Source organism: Asparagus officinalis, chromosome 1 (genome assembly GCF_001876935.1).
Source record: "Asparagus officinalis chromosome 1, Aspof.V1, whole genome shotgun sequence".
Lineage (NCBI taxonomy): Eukaryota > Viridiplantae > Streptophyta > Magnoliopsida > Asparagales > Asparagaceae > Asparagus > Asparagus officinalis.
In genome coordinates this window covers 41,004,563-41,017,421 of record NC_033794.1, presented here as the reverse complement: position 1 = coordinate 41,017,421, position 12,859 = coordinate 41,004,563, and the positions used below count along the sequence as shown (strand labels likewise).

The 12,859-nt window shown below is 40.5% G+C and overlaps 2 long non-coding RNA genes across 2 annotated transcripts; both read right to left on the bottom strand.

Moving 5' to 3' along the window:
* LOC109823230 lies at positions 822-1,824 on the bottom strand. The gene is made up of 2 exons (XR_002242398.1): positions 1,216-1,824; positions 822-1,104 (listed from the first exon to the last, which is right to left on the bottom strand). It is a non-coding gene; the product is annotated as an uncharacterized LOC109823230 (long non-coding RNA).
* On the bottom strand, positions 7,577-9,036 carry LOC109823236. The gene is made up of 2 exons (XR_002242399.1): positions 8,744-9,036; positions 7,577-7,881 (listed from the first exon to the last, which is right to left on the bottom strand). It is a non-coding gene; the product is annotated as an uncharacterized LOC109823236 (long non-coding RNA).

Genomic DNA, 12,859 nt, shown 5'->3' with positions numbered 1-12,859 from the left:
TTTTATTCTTTGATTTGTTATGATATCTTTGTTTAATCGATGATTAAATATTTCTCTTCTTATTCTCTATATGCTTTTTTTTTTGTTTCTTAATTTTGATATTTTGCGGAGTTGTTCATGATCAGTTTCTTAATTTCTGGTTTCAGTTGGGTTGTGTTCCTTCTGTATGTAGTTTTGTAGTTTGTTCTCCATGTTCAGTGAAGTTTTATTGTTTAATGGGGAATTAGAGCAAAAATCAACTTTGGGTAAATTGGAAACAAGACCATTAACTTGTAAAATTTAGTGGTAATGTAAGCTTGAAATAGGAAGTTTCAAATCTAATCCAGTACTAAATCACACACAATATATGCCAATACGTACTTGTAACTTGTAAGCTTAAAATGACTGAAACCAACCAGAAATTGCAAAAAGGTTGTTAGACCTGGTTTAATCGTAAGGCATGTTATAACTATTTCTAGGAATCTATCCTTTGTCCACCAAAATTTTAAGAATTGTTTTTAGAAATTGACCTTTATTCACGTATCTATTTTTTTACAGCTAATTTAGCAAAATAAAATGGCACCTCATATAAATTATTTACTTATTTATATTTCCTAAACACTCAATACATGCTATCTTCCGTAAATCCTACAAGGGCCGGGGATCCTCTACTAATGCATAGTGCCTCCTAATATCTCCTAGTGCATCTCCACCTTTCATTGCATAGTACCTCCTCGTATTTTGTGCTTATGCACAAAATGAAAGGTGAAGATGCATTAGGAGATATTAGGAGACACTATGCATTAGTACATGGGTCTATCTGCTACAAACGCTAAAACAAATTAAAGAAACTAATCCCTCCAGATTGAAAAATAACTTACTGAAGTTCACAGAAAAACATGACATGAAACAAAAGTGCTATGAACAAGGAAGAAGAAGAAGAAGAGCCATGAACATCAAAAATCAATCGGAAAAAATCGAACGTCCCATGTCCTCAGAGCATGCGCAATCTCATCAGCCATCATCCAAGTAAAAGAGATCCACCCATTGAGCCCCACGCAAACGAACTTAATTATGTACAAAGCCATGCTCCATTGCATTACCATACCCATCCGTTATATATCACTGAAATAATTTGAATGAAGACGCTTGGATCATGGTGAGCATGCATGTAGGATATAAAATTATCAATACATAAACGTATAAGAAATAAGATAATTAAGAAACACTTTGTACCATTAGTTGAGGAGATGCTTAGTCTTTTCTCTTGGAGTTTTGGGTAGAAGATCTTCAAATGGTTGGAGGAATTAGATAAGAAAAATAGAGTGGTTGGAGTTGTAAGTGCCAATTAATAGGTGACCGTTACATCCAATACAATTATGTGTGTGTTTAAACTAGCCAGTGCTAGATAAGAATGATGAGAGTTGACTGTTGTCTGTTTCTTATTCAAACCGACCGCCCCAACAATGATCGACATAGATCCTCATCCTTATCTATTGAGCGCATAAATAATGGCATATGTTGGCATCTAATAATGGGACCCACTATGGGCCACAAAAAATATTTCATGAATTGATCTTTGTTGTATTTTAAGCGCAGAAGGTGACATACTTCCTTGGTTTTAGCTCTATTTCTGAAAAGGGACGTATGATATTTTTGAGAGAGTAGGTTGTCCTGTTGAGACAAGCCTAAAATATCTGCATCTTCCCATTAAAAGAAAATTAAATTATAAAATTATAGTTATGTATAATCTTCCCAACCATTAAGAGGTAATCTTAAGAAAATAAATCCTTTTAAAAGGGCCGTTCGATCTGCAGTAAATCATATTCGGAGTAGGGAGAATATGACAATCTTTAGCCGTCAATCTTATAAATAAAAAAATTTAGTGCAATTGGTACATCAACGTAGGTATTGCCTGTGAACGCGGACGTGAACGCGGACCCGCGGACCCAAGGCCCACCCGCTTTTGTTAATCGCTGTCTATATATATCTCAGTTCCAAGTTTTTTTTTTGTGTCAGGAGGCAGAGGGTAATAACTTTGTAGCCGGCTATAGGGGTGCGGCTGCAGAAAGAGATAGGCAAAGTATTGAGAGAATTTGAGAGAGAAATTAAGGAGATTTTGAGCAGTCCCTTCTAGGGTTTTGTGCATCTCTTTGAGAGGTATTTGTGAGGGATTTGAGAGTTTGTTTGAGGGTTTAGATTGTGAGTGATTGTAAACCCTAGTTGTATTCTCTCCCTCTATTAGTGGATCTCCCCCCCTTCTTGCCCCGTGGACGTAGACAATTTGCCGAACCATGTAAAATTGGTTGTACTGCTATTTGGGTGATTTGTAATAGCTTTTTAGGTTCCCTCGACGCGCAGTCCTAGAGCTGACGAGAGAAAGAGCTAATATTCCACTTTGATGGGATATTAGGCTTCAGATTCTTGTTCCCTTTGAGAAACGAAGTGCTGCCGAAATTTTCGCTGCGCGCAACAAGTGGTATCAGAGCCCAGATTTCAGATCTAGGGTTTTTTGGTGGAGGAAGATTTTTGTGTGAAGCTTGATTCTTGGAGTTCTAGGCTTCGGTGGAGATAGCATTAGGAGTTGCCGTTGGAGATTTCGATTTCCTCGTGTGGATAGGAGATCTATTTGGAATCCGATCTAGGGTTCAGTTGGCTAGTTCCTAATTCTATCAAATTTGTTCTTTCTCTACAATTTGGAGTTAGTTCGCAATGGGAGAAGAAGGTGAAAGAAGCAAATCGATGGCAGGTACAATACAAGTTGGTTTTCAGAACACTAAAATTAGTGTGGTGAAGTATGACGGAAAAATCAACTTTGGTTTGTGGATGAGCGACGTACAGGATGCGCTTAATGCTCAGAATTTGGAAGAGACCATTATGGTCCACGAAAGACCACCTAAATATGAAGAGGCGGTATGGGAGAAGATGAATAGGAACGCTTGTGGGGTGATCAGGTCCTGTTTGGAACAGGAACTGAAATATGATGTGATTGGGGTGACGTCTGCAATGAAGATGTGGGAAATTCTCAACAATAAGTATCTCACAAAGAGTGTTGAAAACAGGTTGCACTTGCTACGAAGACTTTTCAGATTTTAGATGTCCAGAGGCACCTCGCTAGCGGCTCATGTGAACAACTACACTAAGTTATTGTCGGACTTGACGAATGTTGATGAGAAGATATCGGATGAGTACAAGGCGATTATTTTGTTGGGCTCCTTACCGGATGAGGAGTATGATACATTCGTGCTCACTTTGTTGAACGGGAGATCTTCTATCAGCTATAGTGAAGTGACTAACACTTTGACAAATTACGATTTGAGGAGGAAGGACAAGGAGACTTCCCGTGCTAGCACTTCAGGTGAGGCCTTGTCGACGAGAGGTAGAAGCCCATATCCGAAAGGTGGTAATAGAGGAAGGTCAAAGTCTAGAGGTCACCACCAATTAACAAAGAACCAATGTGCATTCTACAAGGAGCAGGGACATTAGAAGAGAGACTGTCCGAATCTCAAGGAGAAAGAGAATGGCAAGAAAAAGGGCCCGAAGGCCAATGAGGTGAATATTGCGAAAGACAATGATTCCGATGATTCGTGCTTTTCTCTACTGATTACTCCGGGCCAATGAGGTGAATATTGCGAAAGACAATGATTCCGATGATTCGTGCTTTTCTCTACTGATTACTCCGGAGGTGAATCATGTGGATGCATCAGATGTGCTTTTCTCTACTGATTACTCCGGAGGTGAATCATGTGGATGCATCAGATTGGATGATTGATTCCGGCTCTACTTTTCATGTGACCCCTAGGCGAGTCTGGTTTGCATCTTTTGAGAAAGTCGACGGGGGCGTTGTTGTCATGGGAAATGATCAATCCCGTGGTGTTTGTGGGATAGGTATCGTACGGATTAGGATGCACGATGGAGTAGTCCGTGAGTTGAAGGAGGTGAGATTTGTTCCTCAACTGAAGAAAAATCTTATCTCAGTTAGAGTTTTGGAGGCGAAGGGATTCAAGGTGACTTTCGAAAACGCTGTAGCGAAGGTTACTAAGGGATCATTAGTGGTGATGAGGGGAGTCCGCAATCGAAATTTGTATTATCTGAAGGGAAGTACCGAGATTGGCCAGGTTGCTTCGGCTATTTCAGAAGCGGACATGAGCAGACTTTGGCACTATAGATTGGGGCACACAGGTGAAAAGTCACTGCAGGCATTGTGCAAGCAGGGGCTATTGAAGGGAGCCAAGAGTGGGAAGATTGAATTCTGTGAGCACTGTATACTTGGCAAGAAGACAAAGGTGAAGTTCGGGACTACCATTCATCAGACGAGGGGCATTCTGGACTACGTGCACACAGACGTTTGGGGTCCTACCAAGACTACATCACTTGGTGGTAGACATTGGTTCGTCACTTTTATAGATGACTATTCTAGGCGATGTTGGGTGTACACCATGACGAAGAAGAGTGAAGTCCTAGATTTGTTTGTGGAGTGGAAGAAGAGATTGGAACCGCAGACTGGGAGAAAGATCAAGACGTTGCAATCCGATAACGGTGGTGAGTATACTTCTGACCCCTTTCAGCAGCTATGTCGAGATGAGGGCATAGAGAGACACTTCACAGTTAGTCATACACCGCAGCAAAATGGAGTGGCCGAGAGGTTGAATCGGTCTTTACTGGAGAAGATCCGATGCTTATTGTCGCAGAGTGATTTGGAGAAGATCTTTTGGGCTGAGGCACTTACATATACGAGCCACCTCATTAATAGGCTGCCTTCATCTGCGATTGAGGGGAAAACCCCTATGGAGATGTGGTCGGGAAAGCCAACACATGACTATGACCAGCTCAAGGTATTTGGGTGCCCTGCATATTATCATGTTAGAACTGATAAATTAGAACCTCGAGCTAGGAAGGCCATATTTGTAGGATTCAAGCGTGGTGTCAAGGGATACAAGCTTTGGGATCCAGTGGATAAGAAGATTGTGCTGAGTAGGGACGTCATGTTTGATGAAGCTTCTATCTTGAAACTTCCCAGCTCTCATCAGGTGGAGAGCGATCCGACGGAGGAGATATCGCAGGTGGTGGAGATCGATGCAGCTCCACATTGTCTAGATGGTACAGTATCTATGCAGGTGCCGACTGAGGTGACGCCAGGCGAGCACGACGGTGACACAGGGGATATGAGTACTGATGTGCAGGATCAGGGACCGAGGTGGAGAGTATCGATGAGTTGGTACCTACTACTTTCAGAGAGGCCGAGCAGAGTTCGGAGGCTGATTCGTAGCAGGTGGCTATGCAGGAGGAGATGGAATCTCTTCATAAGAACGATACATGGGAGCTTGTTGAGCTTTCAAAGGGGCGGAAGGCAATTGGTTGCAAGTGGGTATACACGAAGAAGGAGGGCATTGAAGGCACTCCGTTGAGATTCAAGGCTAGGTTGGTTGCGAAGGGCTATGCACAGGAGGAAGGAATAGATTATAATGAGGTTTTCTCTCCGGTGGTGAAGCATTCTTCGATTCGGATTTTGCTAGCTTTGGTGGCACATTATGGTTTGGAGTTAGATCACTTGGATGTGAAGACGGCATTTCTTCATGGTGATCTTGATGAAGAAATATATATGACTTAGCCATTGGGATTCCGAGCTGCAGGGAAGGAAAAATTGGTTTGCAGGTTGAAGAAATCGCTATACGGTTTGAAGCAGTCTCCTCGACAGTGGTATAGGCGATTTGATGGTTTTATGCTTGGTCATTCGTACACTCGGAGCCAGTTTGATCCTTGCGTATATTTTCGCAAGTTGAAAAGAGGTGCGTACATTTATTTATTGCTCTATGTCGATGACATGTTGGTTGCCTCTATTTCCAGGTCGGCTATAGATGAGTTGAAAGTTCAACTATCAAATGAGTTTGAGATGAAAGACTTGGGTGAGGCGAAGCGCATTCTAAGGATGGAGATAGGCAGAGACAAGAAGAAGGGCAAAATTTGTTTGACACAAGTGGCTTATTTAAAGAAGGTTCTACAGCGATTCCATGTTAGCATGGATACGAAGCCAGTTGGTGTACGGTATGTACGAGACCAGATTTATCACAGGCGGTAAGCATGGTATCGAGATACATGCACGATCCAGGAGTGGGTCATTGGGAAGCCGTGAAATGGATTTTGAGGTACATTCGAGGTACGCTCAATGTTGGTTTAGTTTATGAGCGGGACACTACAGGTGGACATCTATGCATTGGCTATGTTGATTCGGATTATGTCGGGGATTTGGATAAGCGCTGGTCTACGACGGGGTATGTGTTCACTTTGACCCGTGCGCCGGTGTGTTGGAGATGCACCTTACAATCGACGGTGGCTTTGTCTACGACGGAGGCAGAGTATATGGCAGTTACGGGGGCTGTGAAGGAGGCTATTTGGCTTCGAGGACTTCTGGAAGAACTTGGTATATCGCAGCGATCCGTCACTATTCATTGTGATAGCATGAGTGCTATCTATTTGGCGAAGAATCAGGTTTTTCATGCGAGGACGAAGCACATTGACGTTCGTTATCACTTCGTTCGAGATGTTCTTGAAGATGGCGATGTGGAAATTGTGAAAGTCCACACGAAGGATAATCCGGCGGATATGCTCACTAAGGTGGTTCCGAGCAACAAGTTTGATCATTGTCGAAACTTGTTGCATATTCGTGATTGTTGAGGCCGTTGGCGGCCATTTGGGTGAACTATGTTCGGCTTGATTCCTTGGGCAAGAGGATACGTAGGCAGTCATGTTTGATGCAGCCGGTTTGGATTAGTTGATTTTGATGGGGGTGAGATTATTTTGGACTCTCGTTTGGGTTCTCGACTTGTTGTGGATTGAGTTCGTACTGGACACAACAAGTGGGACATTTAGATGCTTTGGTGTCGGCTCAGTTTTGGGAAAACTTCACCGAGGTGGAGAATTATGAACGCGGACGTGAACGCGGACCCGCGGACCCAAGGCCCACCCGCTTTTGTTAATCGCTGTCTATATATATATCTCAGTTCCAAGTTTTTTTTTTTGTGTGTCAGGAGGCAGAGGGGAATAACTTTGTGGCTACAGGTGTGCGGCTACAGGGGTAAGGCTGCAGAAAGAGATAGGCAAAGTATTGAGAGAATTTGAGAGAGAAATTGAGGAGATTTTGAGCAGTCTCTTCTAGGGTTTTGTGCATCTCTTTGAGAGGTATTTGTGAGGGATTTGAGAGTTTGTTTGAGGGTTTAGATTGTGAGTGAATGTAAACCCTAGTTGTATTCTCTCCCTCTATTAGTGGATCTCCCCCCTCCTTGCCCCGTGGACGTAGGCAATTTGCCGAACCACGTAAAATTGGTTGTACTGCTATTTGGGTGATTTGTAATAGCTTTTTAGGTTCCCTCGACGCGCAGTCCTAGAGCTGACGAGAGGAAGAGCTAATATCTCACTTTGATGAGATATTAGGCTTCAGATTCTTGTTCCCTTTGAGAAACAAGAATCTTATTGCGACCTGACTCTCTTGTTGTGCTGCCGAAGTGCTGCCGAAATTTTCGCTGCGCGCAACATTGCCGTATTGGCCACATAAGAAAAGTTACATTCTAACGTATCTTAAAAGCCTTGGAAATATATATACAAGTTATACCTCAAGGATCAAGCCAAATTCTACTCGACCAACCAAATTAAAGAAATGACAATGGAAGTTCAAATTTAAATTAAAAAAAAAGAACCTCACTTAAAGAATATGATACGAAACCAAAGCGCTATGGAATTAGAGGAAGCAGAGCTATAGACGTCATAACCCCAGTCCTGAGACCATGAGCTATGTGATCAGCCACCATCCATGTAAAAGAGATCCATCCATTGAGTCCCTTGCACACGACCTTAATTATGTACAAAGCCATGCTCCATGGCATCACCATAACCATTTCTTGCTCTCTGCAATTAGAAAATATATGATGAGACATGAGGGATATAACATTGAAACATATATAATACATCAATAATCCATATATATATAGGGGTAAGATTAGGCCACATCACTACCAAGTTGTTTCAAATAACTTGGTACCAAGGTTCTCCATTTCTCCCTATAGGGAAGAAATTGAGAACCTTGGTACCAAGTTATTTGAAACAAATTGGTAGTGATGTGGCCTAATCTTACCCTTACATCGCACCTCGAAGATAGAGCCTCAACCACCCTTCACCAACTCCAATGTAGATGTAGGGACAAGATTAGACCACATCACTACCAAGTTGATTGGAGCAACTTGGTACCAAGTTTCTCCATTTTTCTCTTTCTCTCTCTCTATATATATATATGGTATGACGTGACAGTTCATTTTGCTAAATAAACTATCAAATCATGTAATGAGACCCACATTACTAGTTACATTAAAAAGTGTGGACCTCTCCTCTCTATCTAAATGATGTGCCACCTCATAACCATTATTCCCATAAAAACACACACCCTTAAATTATGCATGTTTGCAAAACTACTCTCCAAATCCTAGTATTTTCCAAAACTATATTCGAAATCGTCAACGTTTGGAAACAAGGTACCCCAAGGTACCCCAAGCCATCAAACTTTTTTGGGCTAATTTGTTAGTTAGATTTTTACTCAACATATCTAACAAAGTTAACATTTTTTCATCTGATAATGTTTTTTAACATTAACGAGTTGGGAGTAGTTTTGCAAATACTAAGATTTTAGGATAGATTTATAAATATACATGATTTGAGGGGTGTATATACTTTAATTAAAAATAATATCAACAAGATAAATAAGGATAATTTGTACCTTTTAAGAGATGACCAGATGGAAGTTGAGGAGGAGATATATACACCAGGGTCTTCAATAGGACTTCTTCTCTTCGGAACTCTTGTAAGGCTTAAGTAGTTATTGAAGTTGTAAATGCCAGTGAATAATTGATCATTGTATTCACTATTATACAGATAAGCATTCAGAAGTATGCAAATAGTAGATAAGAATGATGAGCTTGTCCGTTGTCTGTTCTTGTCAACATGGGTTTGGTTCTTTGTCTTTGCTTCTCAACCCTAACAAAAATCTGTATATTCTCAACATTATCTATGGAGTGCAGAAATAGTTGAGATATATCCCAGGCTACAGATGGGGCCCGCTATTGAGCATCAAAAGCATTCCATGGATATATAGATTCTTGTAGTTATTTAGTGTGGAAGGTGACAATGTTCTGTTGGGAATAAGCACTCTCCCTACTGAGATTGAGTCCGCAAGACTGCAAGCTCCTACTTCTAGATTCGTCGCGAAAATTATTGTGAAATCAATTTGGCGCAAAACTCAATTTAGTGAAAAAGAAGAATAACAAGATAGATGCGAGTCGACACAAGAAATTTATGTGGTTCGGCAAAACCATCTACATCCATGAGTGATAGCTATCTATTCTTTATTTCTTTGACAGAATGAAATAGAACTACAAATAAATCACTCATCGATCCAAACTCTTAACCCCTTATACTGTGAAACCGTATGGGGTCCACCTTCACATGAAGTGATAGGCCAGCATGTTGCGTGAGAAGCTCTTCCGTGTGAAGAGATAAAAGTTGTTCTTTCATTGGTTGGTCCAGCGGATACAAAGAAGAGCCCACCCAATTTGTGATATGCACTATATATATCTCTTCTAGGGTGACCTAGGGACGCGTGCAAGTGAGTGTAGGAATTGAAGGAGAAAAACAAAGGCGGCTGCAGAGAGCAGGTGCGCAGCACAGGAGAAAGAAGAAAAAGTCAGCGGCTTTCTTTGGCTTCGTGCAAACAGGCTTTTGTGTTTTTGAGAGAGTATTTGTGTGAGAGGTTTGAGAGATTGTGTGAGGGTTTAGATTGAGTGATTGTAAATCCTAGTTGTATTCTCTCCACTCTAATAGTAAATCTTCCACTCCTTACCCCGTGGACGTAGGCAGTTTGTCAAACCACGTAAAATTTGTTTGTTTGTGTTTGTGATCATTGTAATAGGTTTTAGGATCCCTCGACAAGTCAGTCCTAGAACTGATGAGAGGAAGAGCGTTTGTGATCATTGTAATAGGTTTTAGGATCCCTCGACAAGTCAGTCCTAGAACTGATGAGAGGAAGAGCCGATATCTCACTTTGTTGAGATATTCGCTTCAGATTCTTGTTTCCTTGGTGAGATGAGAATTTTTATTAGGATCTTTCTCTCTTATTGTGCACCAGAAACTCTGCCGAAATTTTTGTTGCGCACAACAAGTGGTATCAGAGCTCGGGCTATGCTTGGGCTATTTGGAAGAGTAGATCAATTTGGAGGCTCGTCTAGGGCTTCGTTTGGTGAAAAAGGTGGGATCTTTTTGTAAAGACTATCTTTTCAGTTTTGGATCTATTCTTCGTTCGTTGGTGCGTTGAGAAAGATGTCGGAGAAAGAAGGTGCTTCGGGTGTCGAGGGTGGTGCTTCTGGCGTGAAGACCATGTGTTTGAATATCCACTCTATGAAGATAGATGTGGAGAAATTTAATGGCACAAACAACTTTGGATTATGAAGATACGAGGTTTTGGATGCGCTGAACGCGCAGAATTTGGAGGATACCTTGGAGTTAGATGGCAAACTAGATGAGATTGAAGAGAAGGTTTGGAAGAAGATGAATCGAACAGCGTGTGGTGTGATTAGGTCTTGTTTGACTCAAGATCTAAAATATAATGTGATGAATGAGACTTCTGCGAAGAAGACTTGGGAGATTTTTGAAAGCAAGTATTTGGCCAAGAGTGTGAAAAATGGGGGGGGGGTGATTAGGGTCTTATGCTAATCTAATCTGATTTTATACCAATTAAAACTAATTAACAAATATATTCTTGCAAGATAGATATACAAAGAGTTATGTGTAAGAATATGCAATATACACAAGGTGATATATCCTAGCAAAGAGGTATATTATATGATATATGCAAGGATATGTAAACACAAGAGTAACATAAACAAATGATATAATGGATGAAATAAACAATGAGAGAAAGGCTATAAAGATGAACAAATATAAGTGTGCTAAGCCAAACTCAAACTAGCAATATGATCACGGAGTTCGGACCTTCCGTCCTACGTCTCCGCTCCCCACTCCCGGGAAGAAATCCACTATCACAATCCGGTTTGAAAGCCGAAACTTCTACACACTCGGTTTTCTAGCTAACCGAAAAACTCTACAACTCACACTCTTGCAAACACACTCTACACCCTCACAAGTGTTGGACCTAGCCGTGTCTCCCTCAAGTGCTCGGTTACAACCTCTCCCTAGGTTCGTCAACCGACGCCACTCCTCTTGGGACGATCCCCGACTCTCACCATACACTCCTCTCGGTGTACAAGTATATTACAAAGTGTATCCACATAATTAGACTTAATGCAATAAATGTTTGTTCTCTACTATGGATGAGAACACAATGAAAACTCACACTCAATTGTTACAACTCTCACCAACCCAAATATACTATGTATGTAAATACAATAAGCTCATGTGGGTGTGTGTAAACAATGAGTGAAATCAAAACAACTAAACTCAATTAAAATCTAGCATATAGGAATTATGAACAAAAACGATAAATATCTAGAAAATAGGAATTCTTCTCTGAAAATCAAGTTGGAGAGGAGGATTAAGATGAAGTTCAAACACTGTAGATGATCTTCTCCACGTGTAAAACAATCTTCACAAACCAAACAGACTTTGAACCCAACTAAAAACCCTTGTTAAAACTCTTTTAAACTTCTTTAAAACTTTCCATTGGGTTACTGATAGAAGAGGGGTTGAGAGGTTTATATAGGAAGAGAAACCAACAGCCAAAACCCCAAAAAAAATAACAAAAATCCTAGAAAATCAGGAATACGATTATGTACAAAAAGAGCCATTGATTCTCGCGGTCGACCGCGAGGCACTACAGAATCTCAGAAAACTTCCAAAGACTTTTGTTAGACCCTAGAGGGGGTGATTAGGGTCTTATGCTAATCTAATCCGATTAAATACCAATTAAAATTAATAAACAAGTTATCCTAGCAAATATGAAATATAACAACTATATAAGCTAGGATAAGCAATATGAACAATGAGATATATCCTATATGATGAATATGTATATCCAAGGATATATAAACTAACACAAGATGATATATCCTATCAAAGAGATATACAATATGATATATGTAAGGATATGCAAACACAAGGGTAACATAAACAAATGAAATAGTGGATGAAATAAACAATGAGAGAAAGGCTATAAAGATGAACAATTATAAGTGCTAAGTCAAACTCAAACAAGCAATATGATCACGGAGTTCGGACCTTCCGTCCTACGTCTCCGCTCCCCACTCCCGGGGAGAAATCCACTATCACAACCGGGTTTTCTACGCTCACCCGAATAACGTTTACACCTCACAGTGTCGGTTTTCAACGCTCACCGATCAGCGTCACTCCTCACAATCGGTTTTTTAGTTCAAAGAAAACTTCACAACACACTCGGTTTTCTAGCTCACCGAAAACCTTACAACACTCACAATGTAACAAATATAAATTTGTTCTCTACAATAGATGAGAACACAATGAAGCACAACTCAATGTTACAATCTCTCACAACCCTAATATACTATGTATGCAAATACAATAAGCTCAAGTGGGTGTGTGTAACAATGAGATAAAATCAAATCTAACTCAAATAGCAAACTAGCAATAATAAGAATATATAAAAATCAATAATGAAATTGCTAGAGAAAAGAGTTAGAAAAACTTCTCTAAGAACACAAAGAAGAGGATGAAGGGGATTGAGAATGAATCCCTCAATCTGCAGTGAAAACTTCCTCCTTTGTAAACAGAAACCCAAACTCAAAACAAACAGTAAAACCCTAAACCCTTGCTTAAACTTTTCTTTTCTTTTAAAACATTTCTTAATTGG